Source organism: Ovis aries, chromosome 18 (assembly GCF_016772045.2).
Source record: "Ovis aries strain OAR_USU_Benz2616 breed Rambouillet chromosome 18, ARS-UI_Ramb_v3.0, whole genome shotgun sequence".
NCBI lineage: Eukaryota > Metazoa > Chordata > Mammalia > Artiodactyla > Bovidae > Ovis > Ovis aries.
The window spans coordinates 19,313,992-19,337,859 of NC_056071.1; the positions used below are offsets into that span (position 1 = coordinate 19,313,992).

The 23,868-nt window shown below is 48.2% G+C and overlaps 1 pseudogene; it reads left to right on the top strand.

The window, feature by feature from the left end:
- The first annotated feature begins 12,437 nt into the window (after window positions 1-12,437).
- On the top strand, window positions 12,438-17,614 carry LOC121817143 (myeloid-associated differentiation marker-like; annotated as a pseudogene).
- Window positions 17,615-23,868: the final 6,254 nt, after the last annotated feature.

Genomic DNA, 23,868 nt, shown 5'->3' on the forward strand with positions numbered 1-23,868 from the left:
AGACAGAGGAGGTCAGAAGGGTCCTACCCAATTTGCACCCTCACCCAAACCTAGGTTTACCACTGCCACTGATTCCCCACCCACACCTGGACCACAGCCAGGGGTTGTGGCTCAGCCTGTGACTTAAAAGGTTGGACCCCACCACGTGCCAATATCCTGTCCCCCTAACTCTTAAAGGGGCCATGGCAGCACCCGGATGCCTCTCTTTAAAGGTATAGGCCTGTGTGCACACTCAGTGGGTGTTTCTGTGTGTGTTTGTATGTGTGTCTGAGTATATGTGCCCACTGCTCCCCTGCACTGAGATGGGCAGCCCTTTACAGTAACTGATGGCTATGAAGGCCCCACAAGTCTCTCATGGACAGAGCAGTCTGGTGGGCTACAGTTCTTGCAGTTGCAAAGAGCTGGACATGACTTAGTGACTAAACAACAGCAACAACTATGGATATGTGAAAAAGCAACAGGAGGGAACCATTTCCTCAGGACTTGGGCCCAGACCACTTCTTCTCTGGGAGCCCTTTCAGCCTCATAAACAGTCAGATGACTTTAAGACTCCACTTGGTCAACAAATACTATTGTGCACCGAGTGAGTGTGTGCCAGGCGCTGATCTAGGCACTGGACAGAGAGCAGAGAACAGAACCAAGAGTTCCGTCCTCATGGAGCTTGCACTCTAGTACAGGAGACGTGTACACCAACATATAACACCAAGTCAGTGAGTGATAAATGCCACATAAAAGGAACACAGGTGAGCAGAGTTATTGGAGTGCCTATGCAGGGGAGGGTGGGGGGCAAGGCTGCTAGTTTAGGTAGGTGGGCCGGGTAGATATTTAAGAAGATACTGAATGAAGTGAATAGGCTGTATAATGACAACTCCCCAATTCCTGCCTCCAGAGCTGATCTCTCTTGGGATCCACAGTCACAGCCAACCACCTCCTGATCTCTGCTTCTGGATGTCTCAGGACATATCATACTCAACATGTCCAGTCCCATCTCTTCAATCCCCCAGCCCCAACATACACTGATCCTTCCTCATCTTTCCCATCTCAGTCAAGGCACCACCTTCACAGATGCTTTTCATAAAATACTTGTGAATCCACACACTCGTCTTCATCTCTAGAGCCACCTGAGGGGATCCATCCGGCCCCTCACCTGCAGTTCTGCCATAAGCTTCTAGTTGCTTTCTCTATTTCCATCCTTTCCCTCAAAGTCTGATTAGGAGTAAAGTCAAAGTAAGATACTTTGAAGGCTTCTGTTTGCTCCCTTAGGATGGAACACAGATTCCAAAACATCACCTCCAAAGCCATGCAAGTTCAGACCCCTTTCTACCTCTCCAACCTCCACACCTCTCTCCCTCCAACCACTGACAACTGCTTCCAATTCCTCTTTGTCATCTGAGGGCCTTTCACCGTACATGGCTACACACCACCCAAACCTGAACTGAGATGAGAACTCAGCCTGGCACACAGTAGTCAGTTGGGTGCCCAGTCAATACCACTCTGAGTCTCAGTTTGCTCATCCAGAAAATGGAGATAATAGCTCCTGCTTTTAGTCATAAAGGCTGTTAACTGCACCTTGAAGAGAATATCTCTGGCCACTTAAGCAGAGAATAACTGTACTAGAAGGATGCAGGATAGCTTGGAGAATCATTGGGAGGGACCAGCCTGACTACAGGCTGAGACCAGAAGGAGGGGTGCTGGGCAGCCAGGTCACAGCCAAGGGCAGCTGGTCTAGACACCGAGGTCACTGGGAGCACACACTAGATGCTGCTGCAGGCCCCGCAGAAGGAATTCTGATCTCCTTGTTTCTGTGTATCACCTGTTCTTGTGTGTCCAGGCCCCACTTATGGGGCAAGTCAAATATTTATCTGGCCTTTTAAGATTCTTATCGAGGGTGAGGCCCAGTCTCTCACCAGGATGCACACAATGAGTTTGTTCTCAAATATGGCAGGAAGTTCACATTCTCAGTGGTTCCCCTCCATGGCAACATCCATCACACAAGGCCAAGTGTTGTTAGGAGTATTAAATGAGACAAAATATGACTCAGCGATTCTCAAAAATTTCCCCAAATGGCAGAAGGATGGACTGTCTCCCAGTCAGGAGGTTCATCCTGGAGCCTGAGCTATAAGCTTGTTATATTCATTTAACAAACCCTTGCCATGTGCCAATGGGGTAGTTATGGACATAAAAGTTATAAGAGGTATAGCATTTACTGCATATCAGGTACTGCTTTAAATTCATTTCTTCTTTCCAGCAGCCCATGAACTTTGTACTCACTGTCTCCATTTTCACAGGTACAGAGAGCTTGACTGGCCAAGATCATACACTGAGTAAGAGGCCAAGCTGGAATTTGAACCCAGGCACTTGAGTTCAGGATATTAATTTCTGATTGGCATTGACTTTGTACCTTATATACAAGAAAGATAGAGTAGTCAACATTTTCTCATCAGTAACAGACTGACTGGGTGACTTACTACCTCTATATCATTTCATCATAAGGGATATTATTAGTATTATCCCCATTTAAAAGATGATGAAACTGAAGCTCAGAGTGTATATTATATCATTTGCTCAAGGTCACAGAGTAACTTCCTGACAGTGTCAGGATTTGAGTAAAAGTCTCTCTGCCTGCAAAGCTCAGCAGGTAATAGAACCTCAGGAAATGCTGAGTCCCTTCCCTCTACTCTCGGGTCCAAGAATCATCTTCTGGCTTCTGTCTGTCCTGCTCTGATCACAGTGCCCCACTCAGAGGTCCTGCAGCACTGCCATCTCAGCCAGACCAGTTCCTGTTGACTAGCCAGCCAGAACATGCCAGAGAGTGTGGAGACCTTATATAGGCACTGATGAGAGCCTCACTGCCTTCTCCTCAGCTCACATGACTCCCTACAGGCACCTTCAGGCAGGAGCCAGCCACACAGACAAGGGCTGCATGGATTGGCAGCCAGCACTGCCACCCCCAACCAGGGTGGACAGCCAGGTGCCTGAGGCTGCAGGAGAGAAGGGTCCCTCTTCTCTCCACTCAAAGCTGGACTGAGGAAATCATCTTCCTGATTTTCCATGAAAAGCCAGAGAATGGGAACAGCTGTGCCCCTGTCTGTGTTCTGGATGCAGCTCAGGACAGAGTTTGGCGGGGCATCAGCTGGAGTCACCTTGTGCAGAGGAGGCTCTGGCCGGCTGAGGAGGGAGCCTCTGGCCGCTGCCCCAGGAGACAGGGAGCCCAGACCAGGAAGGAAGCAAGGGAAGGGCCTGAGGCCTGGGCACTGGGCAAATGGGGGATGTTCTCCATCAGCTGTTTGTGCTTAAAGGCTGGGGGAGGCCCTGGGCATGCAGCAGGTGGGCTTGGGGGCCACAGCTCCCCCTCCCCAGATTCCTGGACCCAAGGCGCCTCCCTTCCTTCTGCCTTTGGAGACAGGCCTGTGCGAGCATCTCTCAGCTCCCCCAGCCAGTCTGCTTTGGAGTCAGAACCACATGTGACTGTCACCAGGCTGTGGCCCCTGATCTACCTCGCTCTTGCTCTAGGCTTCCTAGGAGCCAAATCATCGGGACCATCTGTCTTACTAGTCCCTCAGGCTCTGGAAAGTGGCTCCCTCCTGTTGCTTCTTCCCCAGTCGAGTCACACTGTAACAGTCATGGTTGTTCTAGAACTGTATATGAGGTCAAGTGTTTCAGTTAACTGGTTAGTATCATTTTTGTCAGAGGCTCAGGGACACACTTGTTAATATAAGAAACGATGCTCTTGTAAAATGGGAGAATACAAGTAATATACCTAATGACATTAATAAAGTCATAGGTAGGCAGTATCATATAAAGATACAAGGCTGAATTTAGAGGAATAAAAATTGATCTTTATGGGGGTTCAGGTATTTCTGCCCTTAGGAGGACTGGTTAACACATACCGCAGATACACACTGCACACTAGAGGGGAGGCAGGAGGTCAAAACAGGCAGAGAAAGCTTTTAAAACGTTTCTGGTCTTGCCTGAAAATATTAATTTTATTTCATTGCTTCTTAAGATATATCTGCCATGAGGACTACCTCCTGGAGCCCTCCCCATCCACCCCACCCGCCCCTGGGTGAAGATCACATGCTTCATTCCAGAATAGGAATGAGGGGCAGCCATGGGGGTCCTTCCCCTCCCTTCCCCCGCAGCTCTGCTTGCCTGGCCCCTCTGGCCCTGGTGACACCAGGATGCTGGGCTCTGGGGGCTTTGCGGCCGAGAACAGGCGAGGAAGAAAGACTGTGGTGTTTTCCTGGCCACCAGCTCCTGTAAAGTCTGCTGGTCCCAATGCACATGTGAGCACAGACCTACAGGCACACATACAGGCAAACTCACACACTGGGCATGCATGCAGGGACAGCACCTTTAAATACAGTCATCTAGGGCGGGGCCCTTTAAGAGCTAAGGGGACAGAAAGTCTAGTGTTGGGGGCACAACTGCTAGTCATTTGGGGCTGGGCCATGTCCCTAGGTTCTGGGGAAAGGTGGGAGTAGGGAGACATTGGGAAGGGCTCCCAGAGATGGGGGTTTAGGTGAGAATAAAAATCTGCTCAGTTTTTCTAAGTTCTAAGAAAATTTGGGGCAATTAGACTACAACTGGTATGTATTTTTTTTCTTTTATATTTGTATTGAGATTTTAAAAAGAACATTATAGATATGGGAGAGAGGACAGGTTTCTATGAACAGCAAGATTTGATGGTATCCAGAAATTCCAGAGAATTTAAAAATATATGTATATTTACACTTATTTAGATGCAGTACACACTCAAGCCATGCAGTTTCTTCAACTATGGCATCAGCAATACCCACCCACCCAGCACCACCCCCTAGTAAAAACTTGAAAAGAAACTTTCTGTATAAACATATAGTCACCCAGTAACTTTTGCCCTTGAGACAATAAAATAGAAAAGAAAACAATCTCAGGCTAACATCAGCTTTAAGGCTGCAGTGGCCATACTCTTCTCTCTGCAGAGGCAGGACCTGCTGTTTTGATCACTGAGGTGGGAGGGCCACATCTCTGCCTCTCACCAACACTACAGAGAGCTGTCTTCAAGACCCTGGGGTTCTTCACCAGCTCTTTTTTTTTATTTCCCAGAAAGTAGTTGGGATGGAAAGAATTCATCCTTGGATTCCTCTAAGAAGCCCTCTAGATAGCAGGTGTTCAGTGAGCCTCCAAATATTCTGGAGCCAGTTTTAGGTGGAGCTGAGTACCAGGTGGGGTCTAGGGACCCAGGGTCTCTGCTTCAAGACTCCTGCCAGTGAAAATTATAGACCTCCAGAGATTTTAAGTTAAAAGGCAAGTGCACTGAACACTCTTGTCCTATGGAAGATGGGGGCCTGAATCTCTAGCTGCTGCTGCTGCTGCTGCTGCTGCTGCTGCTGCTGCTGCTAAGTCGCGCCAGTCGTGTCCGACTCTGTGCGATCCCATAGATGGCAGCCCACCAGGCTCCGCCATCCCTGGGATTCTCCAGGCAAGAACGTTGGAGTGGGTTGCCATTTCTTTCTCCAATGCATGAAAGTGAAAAGTGGAAGTGAAGTTGCTCAGTCATGTCCGACTCTTCGCGACCCCATGGACTGTTGCCCACTAGGCTCCTCCGTCCATGGGATTTTCCAGGCAAAAGTACTGGAGTGGGGTGCCATTGCCTTCTCCAGAATCTCTCTACCCATCCTCATCCCCAGCCCTTCCCCCCACATCTCCAAATAAGACACTGTCAGGGGGACAAACACACTTTGGCAATGAGACGTCTCCAGAGGCCCAGGGTGTGAACAGCTGCACAGAGGGCTGTGTGCTGTGGAGTCAGAACCTTAGGGGGCGGGAGGGGGCAGTGAGCAGAGAAGGAAGGAGTCTCAGGTCCTGATGGATCAGAAGAAGGAAGATGGGGAGAGGTGGTCAGGACACAGGAGATGAGAAAACCAAGGATGACCGGAAAAGGGGCAAAAAGCAGAATATGTAGAAAAGATGAGAATGGAAAAAGAACGAAGCAAAAGAGGGCTTGGGCCAACAAAGAAAACAAGACAGAGCAGAAGGAGGGAAGGAAATGGAAAGGGAAGGAGATGAACGGGGAAGGATGTGAGAAGGGAGAGAAGGAACCAGGAAGAGAACATCCTGAGCTCAGTGAAGAAACTGCAGGTGAGGAGAGAAATCGGGAGCCCCGAGGCCCATCCTTAGTCCCTACAAAAGCCTCCAAGGCCAAGTACAGCAGGTCAGCCAAGTAAATCAGCAGGTTATTGGATGTCAAGATGCCCACAGTCCAACGTTGATCCCAGATGCACACAGAGCAAGTGAGTTTTTTAATCACAGCAGCTCACACCGCTGGACCTCAGGGGCTGCCCACCCAGCTTTTCTTCAAAGGGGTAGAATGGCCAGAGGAGCAGAGAGCTGGTGTGGAGGAGGATGGAGAGCACGGTCTCCGTCTATAGTAAAGGATGGTCCACAAATACGTGTGTTTCGTTGTCATCCCTGAGCAAGAGTGGCCATGGTCCCCAGGGAGAAGCAGATGGAGCACAGCATCATCTGTCTTACCATGGCAGAACTGTACTGGAAACAGGGGTCATGGCTGACAAGGATGCTATAAGTGAAAGCAAGGCTGACAGACCAGGAAGATCAACAGGCTCCCAAGCACATCTGGACCAGCAGGCACAAAGCAGGATGCAGCACCAGTCAGGGCACAGGTCCAGGCCGCTTTGGTGGCATAAAGCACAGAACTGATGCAGGAGAAGGCAGTGGCAGTGATGGCCTGGTTCCAGGTGGGACCCTGGAGCAAGAACTGAATATAGTTGATGGTGAAAATAACGAGGCAGCAAAAGGCAAAATAGAAGGCATAGTGGTAGAGAACGTCATAGCAGGACAAGGGAAAGTGGGATTGGCGCCCACACAGCTCCACTATGAAGACGGTGAGAGTCCCACTGAAGCAGAAGCACCACAGGATCACAGACCAGTTAACTGCGCACTCACTCCAAGCGTCCATGCTAGCCACCAGCAAGGAGGGCACGCAGGTGGAGAGCAGCTGCCCCAGGTGCAGGAAGAAGCCCACAGTGGTCCTGGAGCCCAGGCCTGAGGAGGTTCTCATGGTGATGGTGACGGTCAGGCAGGTCACCCACGCTGGTGTTGTAATCTTGCTTATTTTACAATTAAATCTGTGAACTACACAGCTCTGGGTTTTGATGGGCTGGTTCAGTTTCATTTTGCCTGTTTTGTTCTGTTTCTTTGTTTTCATTTTTTTCCAGGAATATATGGCCACTCACCCCCAGAGCAAACATGCTGATTTGAACAATGTAATGACCACAAACTCAGGTTCTCAGTCCACCAAGGCACCTTATGCTTAATGCAAAGTCTCCAAAACTAGAGGCACGACACACCCCAGCACGCAACCTGCAACCTTTTCCTGTTTCTCTTGCGAAAATCCCAGCTGAGCCTTGTGGTGTTGAGCATTGGTTACCACCTTCTCCCCTGGTTGCCAGCTTCCTGAAGATAAAGTTACTTTTCTTTCATCCAACACTTGCCCCTCTGTATTGGCTTTTCAGCAGACTAATCAGAGCCTGGTGACAGTCAGAGCCTTTGTGCAACCAGGCAGGGGTCAGGTCCCCTAACCTCTGCCCCTCTAGCTACACTTGGGTTGATGAGGGGGCTGCTGCTGGGAAGGTGGGGAGGATCTACAGGTAAGTTTTACAGCTGCTAAACTCATTGTGCTCAGTCGTGTCCAACCCTGTGTGACCCCATAGACGGCAGCCCACCAGGCTCCCCCGTCCCTGGGATTTTCCAGGCAAGAGTACTGGAGTGGGTTGCCATTTCCTTCTCCAATCAATGCATGAAAGTGAAAAGTGAAAGTGAAGTTGCTCAGTCGTGTCCGACCCTCAGCAACCCCATGGACTGCAGCCCTCCAGGCTCCTCCATCCATGGGATTTTCCAGGCAAGAGTACTGGAGTGGGGTGCCATTGCCTTCTCCACTAAACTCATTAGTTTCTGGAATTTCCCTATCCCTCCCCACTCATTGTGGACAGCCTGTTTTAAGTCTCTGTTGAGAGAAGGAAACTGGCTTCTGAAGGAGCAGCTGAGCTCCTGACTGAGTGAGTAGAGGGTTGTGCACCCCAGAAGCCCCCCATTCCCACCCATTTGGACATAATCTTTGCCCTTTGGAACTCAGACATAAAGAATCTGCCAGCAATGCAGGAAATGAGAGTTTGATTCCCTGACTGGGAAGATCCCCTGGAGAAAAGAATGGCAACCCACTCCAGCATTCTTGCTGGAGAATCCCATGGACAGGGGAGCCTGGCAGGCTACGGACCATGGAGTCACAAAGAGTGGGACGTGATTAAGTGACTAACGCCTTCACTTTGGACACCGCGGGAGTGGGAAGTGATTCGCTTGCCACTCTGCACTAGTCTCTCCCAGAGAATTAGTTTGTTCGTTTGTAATCTGCTCTAGGGGAGCAAGTGACGTGAAGTGCATTGGGGGGCGGGGAAGGGGTATCTTTATCCATCCCTTCTAGAAGTTCACTGGGATGCATCTTTGACAGATTGGCAAAACCAGAGCTGTAACCCTGTAACCAAGAAAAAGAGGTTTTTAAATTATAATGCAGCCTGGCTCACATATGTTTCTGATTCTGAAAAGCAGTAGTTTCAGGTGGGTCTCTAAATTACTCCCCTATTTTGCAGTTAGAACTGATTTGTCAGAGATCTGGTTAAGTGGAAGGACATTCCAGATTTGAGCCTTCCTGTTACTCATAATACAGATTTTTCCAACAAGGGCACTAAATTAATCGTACAAAAGGGAAACTAAAGTGTGAAAAGTCTGCACTCTTTACAGAGGAGTCTTTGCAGGTAAAGGAGGGAGAAGAGGGGCCAGCTTCTTAGGGAACTGAATCCACCCCAACCTCTGGGCTTGCTACCCCGATGCCCCAGGTAGAGATTGCCTGAGGTCTGTGCCCAGCTCCCTGAGTCTCTGGAAGAAGGAGGGGCCCTGGTGTGGGGGTGAGGCACAGCCTTAGCGTCACCACAGTGAGGAAGAAAGGGGGTCTGAAGTAGTCTCTCCCTTTAAGACCTACAGGTCACTCAGCTTGGCCTCAATGTATCCTCTAGGGTGGGTTAGGGTTGGATTTCCACTAAGACAGTTCTCTGCAGGAGGACAGGCCGGTGGCTATTATTGGACTTACACTGTTTTCAACCTCAGACCTACTAAACTGGACAATTGCCTGTCCTCTTTACAGAGATTATCCACAAAAAATGGTGGAAACGTTTATTATATTTTTCAACCCGCTGCCCATCATGGGCTGATGCACAGATGCGGGTGATGAGTGCGCTCACAGCAGAGGTGCAGCACTTTGTCCCAGGCAAGGCCCAGCATTCATCTCTCAATGTTTGGCCTCTTGAGGAATGAGCAAACAAGCCTGAGTTGGGTAACACGCCTAAGCGGTCTCCAGAAGCTAAACGAGACAAAGAGGGACCTCCCCTGGGGCATGAGAGACAACACAGTCCTGCTGACACCTTGTTTCAAAATGCTGACATCTGGAAATGCGAGAGAACACATCTGCTGTTTTAAGCCACCAGGACTGTGATAATTCACTGCAGTAACCCTAGGAAATCAAGATGAATTTCCAAAAATAAAAAGTATATTTTTTGTCTTTTTTTTTAAGTTTTCAGAAAAGCTTGCTGACCTCCTGCCCTAGAGCATGGTGGTCACATAGATCCCAGGACCCCTTGTTATTTCCTGTGTCCCCCAGTGTCTGAGGCTCACAGGGAAGGGTCCACTGATCTAGAGAAAGGTGGTCAGTCCAAATGTCCACAGGAACGAGGAGGGAAGGAAATAAGTAAAGGGGCTGGAGAGGACTAAGGCCCTTGGAGAAGACCAGCTGCACCTGTCGGGTGTGGTGGAAAAGCAAGATGCCATGTGCATATTGTTTCATGTTTATAAGATGGAAAAAAAGACATAGATACTGCCTAAAACCATATTTGCATTATGTACATATGTTTCTACATATGATTGTAGAGCCTGTGAAATGTGTTGAAGGCTATACATGAGGTTGAGGACATGGATGGAAGGGTGGATGCTCGTGTGAGCAGGAGGAAGCCTGGCCATGCCTAAGAGGGGAAACCAGGATGTGGGAGATGATCGTACTCCTACTTTATATCAATTATACATGAGAAGGGACTTCCCAGGTGGTACTTGTGATAAAGAACCCATCTACCAATGCAGGAGACGTAAGAGATATAGGTTCAATCCTTGGTCAAGAAGATCCCCTGGAGGAGGGCAACACACTCCAGTATTTTTTTTTAATTTATTTATTACTCCAGTATTCTTGCCTAGAGAATCCCATGGACAGAGGATCCTGGTGGGCTACAGTCCATAGGGTTGCAAAGACTCGGACACAGCTGAAGTAATTTAGCATGCATACATACATGAGAAGAAGTAAACCACACAAAGATATGAATGGAAAACAATATAGAAGTCATCACAGTACAAGCCACAATCCTTTTTTTCAAACCCTTTTTTCTAAGGGTCTGAAAGCACCTTATAAACAAACATATTAGTGTTTTTGCACTGAACCTTTGAAAGTTCACACTAAGTGAAATAAATAGACTCTAAATTTTCTCCTACCATCTTGTTGGGGCTTCTCCTTTCCCCTTGCACGTGGGGTATCTTTTTTGGTTGGAGCCAACATTCTCCTGCTGATGGTTGTTCAGCAATGCGTTGCCAGTTCTGGAGTTCTCACAGGAGAAAACAAGCGCACATGCTTCGACTCCACCATCTTGTTGTCGACACCTGGAATGGGCAAATTTAATTCAGATGAACATTCAATTTACTACCGTGGGCAAGAGTCCCTTAGAAGAAATAAAGTAGCCATCATAGTCAACAAAAGAGTCCAAAATGCCATACTTGGGTGCAATCTCTCTCTGTTCATTTGCAAGGCAAACCATTCAATATCACTGGGATCCAAGTCTATGCCCCAACCACTAATGCCAACGAAGCTGAAGTTGAACAGTTCTATGATGACCTACAAGAACTTTTAGAGCTAACACCAAAAAAAAAAAAAAAAAAAGATGTCATTTTCATCATAGGGGACTGGAATACAAAAGTAGGAAGTCAAGAGATACCTGGAGTAACAGGCAAGTTTGGCCTTGAAATACAAAATGAAGCAGGGCAAAGGCTAACAGACTTTTGCCAAGAGAACACACTGGTCATAGCAAACACTCTGCTCTTCCAACAACACAGGAGATGACTCTATGCATGGACATCTCCAGAGGGTCAATACAGAAATCAGATGGATTATATTGTTTGCAGCCAAAGATGGAGAAGGCCTATACACAGTCAGCAAAAATAAGACTGGGAGCTAATTGTGGTTCAGATCACGAACTCCTTATTGCCAAATTCAGACTTAAATTAATGAAAGTAGGGAAAACTGCTAGACCATTCAGATATGACCTAAATCAAATCCTTTATGATGATATAGTGGAAGTGACAAATAGATTCAAGGGGTTGGGTCTGATAGACAGAGTGCCTGATGAACTATGGATGGAAGTTCATGACATTGTACAGGAGGTAGTGATCAAGACCATCCCCAAGAAAAAGAAATGCAAAAAGGCAAAATGATTGTCTGAAGAGGCCTTAGAAATAGCTGAGAAAAGAAAAGCTAAAGGCAAAGGAGAAAATGAAAGCTATACCCATCTGAATGCAGAATTCCAAAGAATAGCAAGGAGAGATAAGAAAGCCTTCCTCAGTGATCAGTGCAAAGAAATAGAGGAAAACAATAGAATGGGAAAGACTAGAGATCTCTTCAAGAATATTAGAGATACCAAGATGGGCACAATAAAAGACAGAAACTGTATGGACCTAACGAAAACAAGGTATTAAGAAGAGATGACAAGAATACACAGAAGAACTATACAATAAAAGAACTTAATGACCCAGATAATCATGACGGTGTGATCTGCTGGCGACGGAATGAAATACCAACACTGCAGAGTGGTTTGAATCTTTATATTTTAACACTTGCTTCTTACAGCTGCTTTATTTTATATCCCTTGCACAACAACCTACAGGGCAAGCTGCCAAGCACTATGATTCAGAGACTATACAGTGCGCAGGCGCAGGGCGAGATAACCTTTACCTTAACTTATTTACTGCAGCTAAGACTTTGTTTTGGGGAACTTCCTTATCAACTTAGAATCCGTTTTGTCCCTGGGTCCGTTCCTTTTGAGGAATCAGAGAAACATCCTTGTGTGCAAGAAATGTTCTTTTCCCACGGGAACAAATAGGATTCTTAGCTGAACATCTCGTTTGCAAGAATGTTCAGCCCTGGTTGACAGTCTCGTTTGCAAGCACTTCTCAACCTTCCTTATACCTAGTTCCCTACACTGGGCAGAACATCTCGTTTGCAAGAATGTTCAACCCTGGTTGAGAGTCTCGTTTACAAGCACTTCTCAACCTTCTTTATACCTTGTTCCCTACAGTGATCACTCACCTAGGGCCAGACATCCTGGAGTCCATAGTCAAGTGGGCCTTAGGGAGCATCACTACAAACAAAGCAAGTGAAAGTGATAGAATTCCAACTGAGCTATTTCAAGTCCTAAAAGGTGATTCTGTTAAAGTACTGCACTCAATATGCCAGCAAATTTGGAAAACTCAAAAGTGGCCGCAGGACTGGAAAAGGTCAGTTTTCATTCCAATCCCAAAGAAAGGAAATTCCAAAGGATGTTTAAACTACCATACAATTGCATGCATCTCACACACGAGCAAAGTAATGCACAAAATTCTCCAAGCCAGGCTTCAACAGTATGTAAACTAAGAACTCCCAGATGTTCAAGCTAGATTTAGAAAAGGCAGAGAAACCACTCTTGTGGTTTCAAATTGCCAACATCCATTGGATCATCAAAAAAGCAAGAGAGTTCCAGAAAAACATCTGCTTTTTTGACTATGCCAAAGCCTTTGACTGTGTGGATCACAACAAACTGTGGAAAATTCTGAAAGAGATGGGAATACCAGACCACCTTACCTGCCTCCTGAGAAATCTGCATGCAGGTCAAGAAAGAAAAGTTAGAACTGGACGTGGAACAATGAACTGGTTCCAAATTGAGAAAGGAGTACGTCAAGGCTATATATTATTTAACTTGTAAGCTGAGCACGTCATGTGAAATGCTGGGCTGGATGAAGCACAAGCTGGAATCAAGATTGCTGGGAGAAATATCAATAACCTCAGATATGCAGATGACACCACCCTTATGGCAGAAAGTGAAGAGGAGCTAAAAAGCCTCTTGATGAATGTAAAAGGGGAGAGTGAAAAAGCTGGCTTAAAACTCAACATTCAGAAAACTAAGATCATGTTATCTGGTCTCATCACTTCATGGAAAATAGATGGGGAAACAAAGGAAACAGTTGCAGACTTTATTTTCTTGGGCTCCAAAATCACTGCAGATGTTGACTGCAGCCATGAAATTAAAAGCCACTTGTTCCTGGGAAGAAAAGCTATGACAAACCTAGACAGAGCATTAAAAAGCAGAGACATTACTTTGCTGACAAAGGTCCATATGGCCAAAGCTATGGTTTTTCCAGTAGTCATGTACGAATGTGAGAGTTGGACTATATACAAAGCTGAGCGCCAAAGAATTGATGCATTTGAACTGTGGTGTTGGAGAAGACTCTTGAGAGTCCCTTAGACTGCAAGGATTTCAAACCAGTCAGTCTTAATATTCAGTCAGTACTGAATATTCATTGGAAGGACTGATGCTGAAGCTGAAACTCCAATACTTTGGCCACCTGATTCGAAGAACTGACTCATTTGAAAAGACCCTGATGCTGGGAAAGATTGAAGGTGGGAGAGAAGGGGATGATAGAGGATGAGATGATTTGATGGCATCTCAGACTCTATGGCCATAAGTTTAAGCAAGCTCCGGGAGTTGGTGATGGACAGGGAGGCCTGGCGCGCTGCAGTCCATGGGGTCACAAAGAGTCGGACACGACTGAGCGACTGAATTGAACTGAACTGATAAATTTTTTCATGTCTGTTCAGGTAGATTCTCTAGCCAAAGGGGTTTATAAAAGTTCTTCTTTTCTTTTTGGAGCCTTAAAATGTTGGGATTGTGGACAAGGGCCACATTCCACTGTATCTCCAAAAATAATGGCACACAGCCAAAGAGATAAAAAGTCTTTATGGCTTGAGGCAAAACCGACTGGGCTGTGAGGTTTGGAATGGGATAGTCTTGTCACAAGGTCAAGGGCGATGGGTGGGGAATATAATTCTGGAGCGGCGGTGCTGTTGCCCAAGTGATTGAGTTATTGGTTTTAACTCCACAGATCCTGAGCATCAGCAGTCACAGGCCCCTGAGACTTTTCCAGGCATCTGATTTAATCCGCCTCCAGAGTGTACGTTGGCTGGTGGGTCCTCAGTGAAGATCACTGCCATATTGGTGACGGTGACTTGACTGACCATCCCAATACCATGTCCACCGGTAGGACATCCCCAGACAAGTGCGGCTTGTACATGGTGTTCAGCTGCCTCTGCATGCCACAGCTGGTCTGCATCATCTCGGCCTTCTTCCTAGTGCTTGACATGGGGATTCAGTGGGGGGGACATATGTAGCCAGATCATGTTCAGCTGGTGCTTCTGCATCGTCGGTACCTTCAGCATTGTCATACTGGAATTATATAGGTTCCCGACCGACTTTCCTTTCTGCTGGTACAACTTCTCCATCACCTATGCCTGCTACGCTGCCCTCATCTGCTTCTCGGCCTCCATCTTCTACCCCATCACCGACATCAAGTTCTTGCCTTATGATGCCAGCTGATACCGGGCCATCGCCACCACATTGTTCTCCTGCACCGCACGTGTGGTTTATGTCATGGAAGTGGCCTGCGTATGGGAACGCTACAAGCTCAAGGAGATCCCCTGCCATGTGCACACCATGCCAGGCCTGCTGAAGGTGCTGGAGACCTTCGTGGCCTGTGTTATCTTTGTCTTCATCAGCAACACTTCCCTGTACATGGACCAGCCGGCCCTGGAGCGGTGCATGGCCGTGTACTCCATCCGCTTCATCCTGGCAGTTGTGGCCATGCTGATGGACCGGGAAGAGTGGGCGAACAGGCTGCCCATCTCCTTCCCCGTTTTTCATCTGGGACTGACCTTGCTGTCTATCCTCCTCCAGTTCACTGCTCTGGTTCTCTGGCTGCTCTACCAGTTTGATGAGAAGTATGGCGGGCAGCCCCAGCAGTCCAGCGATGTGAACTGCATTGACAGAACTACCAACGGCATGTGGGCCTGGGAGCAGCGCCTGGCTGTGGCTGTCCTGACGGCCGCCAACCTGCTGACTTACACGGCCGACCTGGGGTACTAGGCCCACCAGGTTTCTGTAGGGACTGGGAGTCAACCCACAGACTCCTGATCCTCTCTGCTCACAGGACATTTCTACTGAGCTCTGACGTCCTCTGATGCCCTCTTCCTGGCTCTCTCTCCCTTCTCACATCCTTCCCCGTTCATCTCACTCTCGTTTCTGTTTCCTTCCCTCCTTCTGCTCTGTCTCCTTCCTGTCTTATGTGATAGCCCTATTCTCTTTTGCCTCTTTCTCTTGCTTCACTCATCTTTTCTACATTTTCTGCCTTTACCCCATTCTGACTGTCTTTGTTTTCTCACCTTCTGTGTCCTGACCACCTCTTCCCATCTTCCTTCTTCTGATCCATCAGGACCTGAGACTCCTTCCTCCTCTGCCCACCACCCCCTCCCAGCTCCTACGGTGCTGACTCCACATCACACAGCCCCCTGTGCAGCGGTCTCACCCTGGGCCTCCAGAGGGGCCTCCTTGCCAAAGGATGTCTGTCCACCTGGGGGTGCCTTAGTTGGCAATTGTCTGTGTTTTTTTGGAGAGTGAAGGTGAGTGGTAAGTCACTGGACACTCTCTCCCAGTGGAGCACTGGAGGGTGGTGTACAATATGCCTCCCATTTAAATTTTAAAAAAAGTCTCTGGAGATCAGTAATTCCCACTTGGCAGGATATTTAATGCATAGACCCTGGGCCCCTGGGCCCCACCTAGTGCTCAGCCCCACCTGAGAGTGGCTCCAGAATTTTTGCAGGCTCACTAAACACCCACTCCCTAGAGGGCATCTTGGAGGAAGCCAGGGGTCAATAACTTCCATCCCAGCTATGCTCTGGGGAATCACAAAAGGAGCTGGTGAAGAACCCTAGGGTTGTATTGGTGAGGGGCAGCGATGTGGCCCTCCTGCCTCAGTGATCGAAACTGAAGTCTTGCCTCTGCAGGGAGAAGAGCATGGACCCACCAGCCTTAAAGTGATGTTAGCCTGCTTTTTTTTTTTTTTTCTGTTCTCATCTTTTTTCTGATTGGGAGGGCAAAAATTACTGGGTGACCCTGTTCTTAAAGGAGAAGCTTCTTCTCAAGTTTTCTTGGGCAGGTTGCTTGGAGAGGGGAAGGAGTTGCTGTTCCCATCGTCAAAAGAACTGCATTGCTTGAGTGTGCAGTGACACACAGTTCTTTCTTTTTTTATAAAGAATTTTTTTAAATTATTTATTGATTGCGTTTTCGCTGTGCTGAGACTTCGCTGTTGTGAGTGGGCTTTCTCTAGTTGCAGAGCACTGACTATAGTGCACACAGGTGTCAGTAGTTGTGGCACACAGGTTTAGTCACTCTGCTGCGTGTGGGAGTCTCCTGGACCAGGGATGTGCCCTGCACTGGCCGGTGTACTCTACCCACTGCGCCACCAGGGGAGGCCGCATGTGTGCTTCTGTGTGCTGGTTGCTTTCTGCTGCTGCTTCCTGATTCTCTGGGACTCAGGCATAATGCAATCTATAAAATGCATACAATATTTTTTTTTAATCCCAGAGCTTTTGGTTCCCATCAGCCCCTGCTGTCAATCATTGAGAATAACATTGTTCCTTCTTCCACATTCATAATGTAGCTTTTTAACCTCATTATAAAAGTGAAAGAAAAAGACAAAGACAAAACACTCCAGAACCAAATCCACATACTCTAATTGCGCCCAATTTGTCTAGAGCTCAGGAGGTCCTAGGCAATTCCCACCCTCACCAAAGCTAGGTCCCTGGGAGCCCCTCCCACTGACTCCCAGCCACAACTGGACCAGAGCCTGGGAGTGTGGCCCAGCCTGTGACACAAGAGGCTGGGCTCCACCCCAGTGCCAGCATCTTTTCCTCTAACTCTTAAAGGGGCCGTGACAGCACTTGGATGCCTCTCCAGAACAGTGTGGGCCTGTGTGTATACTCAGGGCAGGTAAGTGTGTGTGCATGTGTGTGTGACCATGTGCTTCCCTGCATCGAGACCACAGCCCTTTACAGTAACTGGTGGCTGTGAAGGCCCCTCAATCTCCTGTCCTCAACCACAAAGCCTCCAGCTCAGCATCCTGGAGTCACCAGGGCCAGGGGAGCCAGGCAAGCAGAGCTGTGGGGGAGGGGAGGGGAAGGACCCCCTCTGCTGCCCCTCACTCGTGTACCGGGATGAAGCGTGTGATCTTCACCCAGAGGCAGGTGGGGTGGAGGGAGAAGGCTCCTAGGAGGCCGTCCACATCACGGGGAAATCCTAAGAAGGACTGAAATAAAATTTGTATTTTAAAGCAAGATAAGAAAAATTTAAAAATAAAAATTTTCTGTCTTTTTCGGCCTCTTCCCTCCATTCTAGTATGCTTTGTGCATCTGTATTATGCGTTAACCAGCCCTTATCAAGGGCAGAAATACCCACTCAAACGTAAAGTTGAGTTTCTCTGGTGCACGCATGTAACTCCTTAGAAGATACTACTACTTACTTATTTAGGACCTTATTAATGTCACTAGCCATGTTACTTATTCTGCTTATTTTATAAGACTCTTGTTTCTTGCATTAACAAATGAGTGAGTGAGCCTATAATAAACAATCATGATGACCAAGTGACTTGAAATGATTGATCTGATGTAAAGTTCTAATAGTGTGACTCTGGATACAGAAAGGAAAGATGCAACACGAGGGAGCCATTCCCTGGAGCTGACATACTAGTAAGGCAGGTGGTCCAGAGGATTTGGCCCACCAGGAATGGGTGAGTAACAGCTCATTCGTGACCTAACAACAAAATCCTGGATTGGTTTTGGAATGAGCATTTCTAGAACCCTGGGACAAATTAGCCAAAAAAAGCCTCCCAAACCTTGTTTGAAATTAAGATCAAAAGGAAGGGAATTGTGCAGTAAAAAATGTCACCTACCACCCAGCTGCACAAGAATCAAGTCATTAGCCACTGAGGTCACTGACCTACAGTCGATCCTGGAAGGAATTCAGGGGGGAGACTAAGGATGAGGCATTTTGTGCTCTGGGAAAACCAGGAGAACCTGCACTCAGATAGTGATAGTTTTTTAGGAGAAATTTTTATGAACTCTGTTCTTGCTTCTTCTCATACTTAGAAAAGCATGAAAGCCATTAGCTAAAGTATTTTTCCTCAGGAAGAGCAGTAAGCCTCTACCAAGCCATGTGCTTATTTCCATGGTCCCCTTCCCTCAAATCACATACATACTAGTCTCCTGCCTTATGTCTTCAGAATAATTCCCATTGTTTCCTGAAAAACTGGGACCTGGGTTATAGTTGTCAGGTTGGCTTGAATAAAGTTTTCGGCTTCTTTCTTACATTGACTAGTGATTAATTTTTTTTTTTTTCATTGAGGAAAGCAAGTGTGCATTTATCCCTGTAAGTCTAGGTACAGGATTTTCACATTCTTCTATTTTCCTAAATCAAATTGAAAACAACCCTGGGACCTCACTTCCCAGGAAGATGAAGGTGCCTCTGTGCTTTAGTAAAAGAATTGCCCAGGGTGGGCTCACCTGAGGGCCTCACTGTCCAAGCCTCATGGTTCATGAGGGCGGCTGCTCCATCCCCCCTGCTGAGGGGTTAAGTGTCATTTGTCACAGTTCCAAGGCTGATCCAGTCCCCTCACTGTGGAGCTCAAAAGAGAGTGTAAAAGTCCTCTGCTTAGTCCAACCCTCTCATCATAGAGGAGGAGCAGCTGGACCCCAGAGAGGGGCAGGAATTGTCCAGAGTCACTCTGTGTGTGGCAGAGTCAGAGTCAGGACCCAGGTGTCCTGTCCCCAGGCTGGCTGTCTGTCCACGGCCCCACGCTGCTTGTGACAAGTGTGGCGGCAGCATCCTCCAGGCTGGGATTCTGCCCCGTCCACCCTCATTCTGTACAAACCTGCCCCGTCCCCAGAGGAGGGCACTCACTGCTGCTGAGTCAGTTTCCTCATCTGCTAGAGGAGGGAGGGGTGCCAGAGACCCCTGGTCCTTCCCAGCCCCCCTCTTCCCAGGGCCCCTGGACTTGCCAGTCTTGGAGACTCAGACGAGATGGAAGCCCCTGTACCTTCCCCATGACCATGCTTCCTCCACTGAGAGCTGGCTGTGCAGGAGGCTTGGAGCTCAAGATGGGACTGGTGCCACAGCACATGCTACCCTCTGCGTCCTGATGCTCGATCACCTCAGCACCTACCTGGGAGGTAAGGAGGCTTCCCTAGCTTTTACCTCCCCTGGGGACATCCAAACCCCAGAGACAAAGCCAGAGGTCGAGTTAGAGATTTCCTTCGGGAAAGGTTTTCCTTTGGGAATCCTGGTTCCTGTCCTTCTGAGGAAGCTTGAAGCCCTGGAAGGAACTAGGGGCTAGGAGTCAGGGAGCCTGGGGTCACCCTCCAGCCCAGGCCGCAGCAAATACATCCCCAAATACATCTTATGGATGAGGGGCCTGGTGCCATTCGCTGAGTTTTAAGACATTCCTTTCTTTCATTAACAGACTGCTAGTGACTATATAACACCCAGCTAAAAATTAGCAGGGAGGCACTCTTTCTGCCCCTTCTGATACATATGTCAGAAGCTTTCTCTATCTCTTTTGTACTTTAATAAAGCTTTGTTACACAAAAGCTCTGAGCGATCAAGCCTCACCTCTGGCCCCAGATTCAATTCTTCTCCTCCGAAGGCCAAGAATCCCAGTGTCTTTTCCTGGTTCAGCAACAACCTCTCACCAAGGGCTCTCCCTGGTGGCCACTCACAGCCAAGTGGGCAGCCCCACCCAACCCAACAGCTTCCAAAGTTCATTAAAATAATAATAATAACAACAACAGAGGTCATGACCCCAAACCCTAGAGCCAGAGCAGGAGAGAACCCTGAGAGATCAGGCTACACATCCCCATTCTCCCAGACCTGGTTCCCAGGTGGTACCACCTACATCACCTGGTTCAGTGGTACAAATAGCAAGCATTGCTGTTGTAAAGCAGCACCCTCTACCTCCCGACCCGAGTGAAAAACACAGTAGTTTGGTGTCATGAAAGTGAAAATGAAACTGTTAGTCATTCGGTTGTGTCTGACTCATTGCGACCCCATAGACTGTAGTCTGCCAGGCTCCTGTGTCCATGGAATTCTCTCAGCAAGAATACTGAAGTGAGTTCCGATTTCCTTCTCCAAAGTTTGAACTTGGATTTCAATCCCTTGGGTTCTTAACCTCACCTGGAGCCCCTCATACCTGCAGTGGGCTATTTAGGACATGTCCTGCAGGGCTATGTCCTCTCTCTGCATGAACAGGCAGCCCAGGGAGATGGTAGGGGTGAGGCTGGACCGGTGGCCAGAGTCCCCTTGGAGGTGCTCAGCCCTTAGGTCAGTGGCTCATCCGTGGCTGCACAGCACAGTAGCCTGATGTAGGCAGCACTCCTCAGACATGAGCTCTGTGCCTCCTGCACAGCCAGCTCTCAATGCGGGAAGTGCTGACACGTGGGAAGCACAGGCTGATGCTCTAGAGAGACCCCAGTCAGCCCGCCTGACTCCAGGTCTACCTCTGTGAGTTCAGGGTCCTGTCCATCAAAGGGTTGAGGAGGGGGCTGAGGTCCCCCATAGGCAGGGTGCCCAGCACCAGGCTGGGGTGGTGGAGACCCATGAACAGCACCATCACCCCTGTTCCTAATAAAAGCAGAGCCACCCCTGCTGCCCCTCTGGACCCCTGACCTAGCTGGGTCCCCACACACCTGGGGCTGATGCTGCAAATGCTGGGTTTTTTCGCCGAGGTCGTGATAGGAGGCATGGGAGGTGATGTTTGTTGAGGGGCTGATTTGTGACTGGTTCTGGGCTCCGTGCTTCACACATGTCATCTTTCACGGTCCTCCAGTGACCCCAGCCTGGCTCTTGAGCCCCTGCTCTATCCTCCCCGCAGACCACTGGGAGCAATTCCTCAGAGAGCAGACCTGGGACAACCCAGGAGCCCTACTGTCACCTATGGCTCTACTCATATCTGGGCAACTCCTGCCTCAGTCGTCTCCTCTGTGAAATGGGGATAATAGTCCCGACTCTGTAGCCACCATGGAAACAAGTGGGCTCATGCTGAACTCTGCTCCAGCCTGTTCAGGCATCCGCATGGAGGACACTGCCTCCTGCCCTTCTGCCCTCAGTTCTGAAAAGAGCAGGTCAGGGTCCATCCCAGGCAACAGGGAGAAGGGAGAGCTGTGCTTCTCAACACCCTTCGCCTTTCGGTCTCTTCTTCCCAAGCCCTTTAGCTGCCCCACTCTGCTTCTCCAGGTTAGTTCCCCAGCCCCTCTTCTCACCATCCGCCCCCCATCTTCTTTCTGCTCCGTTGCTTCTGCCATCCTGTCCTGGACCAGGAGAAGGATGCGCGTTCCCATGTTGTCCTTCATCTCGGCTCACAGAACACCTGCCCTTGTGCCCTTCTCAAGCCCTCGACATCCACCATCTGCTGCAGGGCAGGAGGCTCCATGAGTGACTCTGCTGTCCTGGGTGGTAGGAACCAGTCCCTGGAGACCAGGATAGACCCAGCAGGATGGCAGCTGGAGGAGAGGAAGGAGGAACAGCCTGTGGGGAGTCTCCAGTGTGTGGGGGGGAGAGGAGGGCATCTGGCATGGCAGTCCTGGCTGGGATGTGCTGTCACCTGAGCCTGTGGGAAGACATTTGTGCATCCCCTCCTGCCCCAAGAGGGCTGCATGTGAACCTAGAAATGGGGAGAATGATGAGCGTGGTCAGGACCTCTGCTCCAAGGCTCACCACCCCCAATGCCTAAGCGGCTGATCCAGGAACAAGCGAGTGACCCCAGCTTGGTGCTTGTCAGGACTGAGAATGCAGGCTGCATTGGGCAGGTGCCTCTCAGCCCAGCTGATGGTGCCTGTGAAGAAATGCTAGCCCATGGGAATACGTTCAGGGCTGTGTCTGGACCACAGGACACCAGGTTGAGCCCTGAGCCCTAGCCCACCTGCCCCCTGCCACCTAACTCCTTTCACCTGGGCCATGGACCCTGGCCCGGATGTGCCCAAGGACAGAGGAGTCTTTGTCTGGAAAGCACTGCTTGGATGGTTGAGTCTCTGGTTTATACACACATGGCTTTCCCCACTGAAGTTTCCAGCCGGGATAAATCCAGCGTCACTTCCACATGGTGACCTGTCCCCCCTCTTCACCTCATCCTCATGTCTCCATCTCAACCCTGAGTTCTTGACTGTTCAGGTTACAAGGCCCCAGTTTCTTCAATACTTTCCCCTTATGTGGAACTTGATCCCATTTCCTTCTGCCCCACCACCCACCCCAGTATTGGCCTCTTCCTCCCTTCTCTGCTCACTTTAATTTAGTCACATCTGCAAAGATCTTTTTTTTTTTCTTTCCCAAATAAATACATTCACAGAATATGGGAGTTCACAAGGTTATCTCTCCAAGAAATATTTTTCCAGCCTACCAGAGGGACTGATTGTTTTTAAGGAAATAGGTATTTTTAGACTATTTCCCAAGGGGAAATTCAATAAGAAATTAACAAGAGCAGAAAAGAAATTGCTAGATAAAAATGAAACTGACCTGAATCAACCTGTAGAATTTTTAGTGGACTGTTTCAGGAAAGTCGGTAGGCCAACTTTGTGTCAAAACCTTATTTTCTGTTATTCCCTTATCACCTCGATTAGCAAAAACACTGAAATATCTGTGTAGATTGTGTAAAGTTCAAGTGTGGCAAGGAAACAAAGTGGGAAAATATACTTTAGGTAAATGTAAATTAACTAAAGCCCAGATTGCAAACTTAGATTCTGAGAAACAGAATTTGGGGTAATAAACATCACAAGGGACAAGGAGATAGTTTATGAATTGAGAAAGTGAACAAGGAGACATAACAAGCCCAAACATATATGCATATAACTATATGGCCTTGGAATATAGGAAGCAGGGCAGTCAAGCAGAACTTTTGAAAATATTTATTTATTCACTTCTTTGGCCTCATTGGGTCTTCGCTGCATCACATGGGATCTTTGGCTGTGGTGCATGGAGTCTCTAGTTGATGCGTGTGGGCTCAATAGTTATGGCATGCCTGCTTAGTTGCTTTGAGACATGTGGAATCTTACTTCCCCAACCAGGGATTGAACCCACATTCCCTGCATTGCAAGGCAGATTCTTAATCACTGGACCATCAGGGAAGGCCCCAGTAGAACTTTCTGCAATGATAGAAATATTCTATGCCTGCCTTGTTCAATACAGTAGCCTCTAACAACATGTAGGTAAATGGTGCTTGAAATGTGGCTGGTAGGACTGAGGACTTCCATGTTTCAATCTATTTAATTTTATTTAGTTTAAAATTAGGGGACTTCCTTGTGGCTAAGACTCTGCTGTTCCACTGCAGGCAGCACAGGTTCAGTCCCTGTTTGGGAACTAAGATCCCACATGCTGCACAGCGTGGCTAAAATAAATGAATAAATAAAAGGATACGATTAAAAAAATTAAATAGCCTCATGCATCTACTGTCCAATATACTGTGCAGAAGAATTGGGTTCATGAAGTAAGTAACTCTGAAGCGATAATCACAAGTTTCTTCCCATTAATAATCTTTACCCTCTTTCTCTTTATTTCCTGTTCTGACTCCAAAAAAGTTGGACCATTCAGACTGTTTGATAAC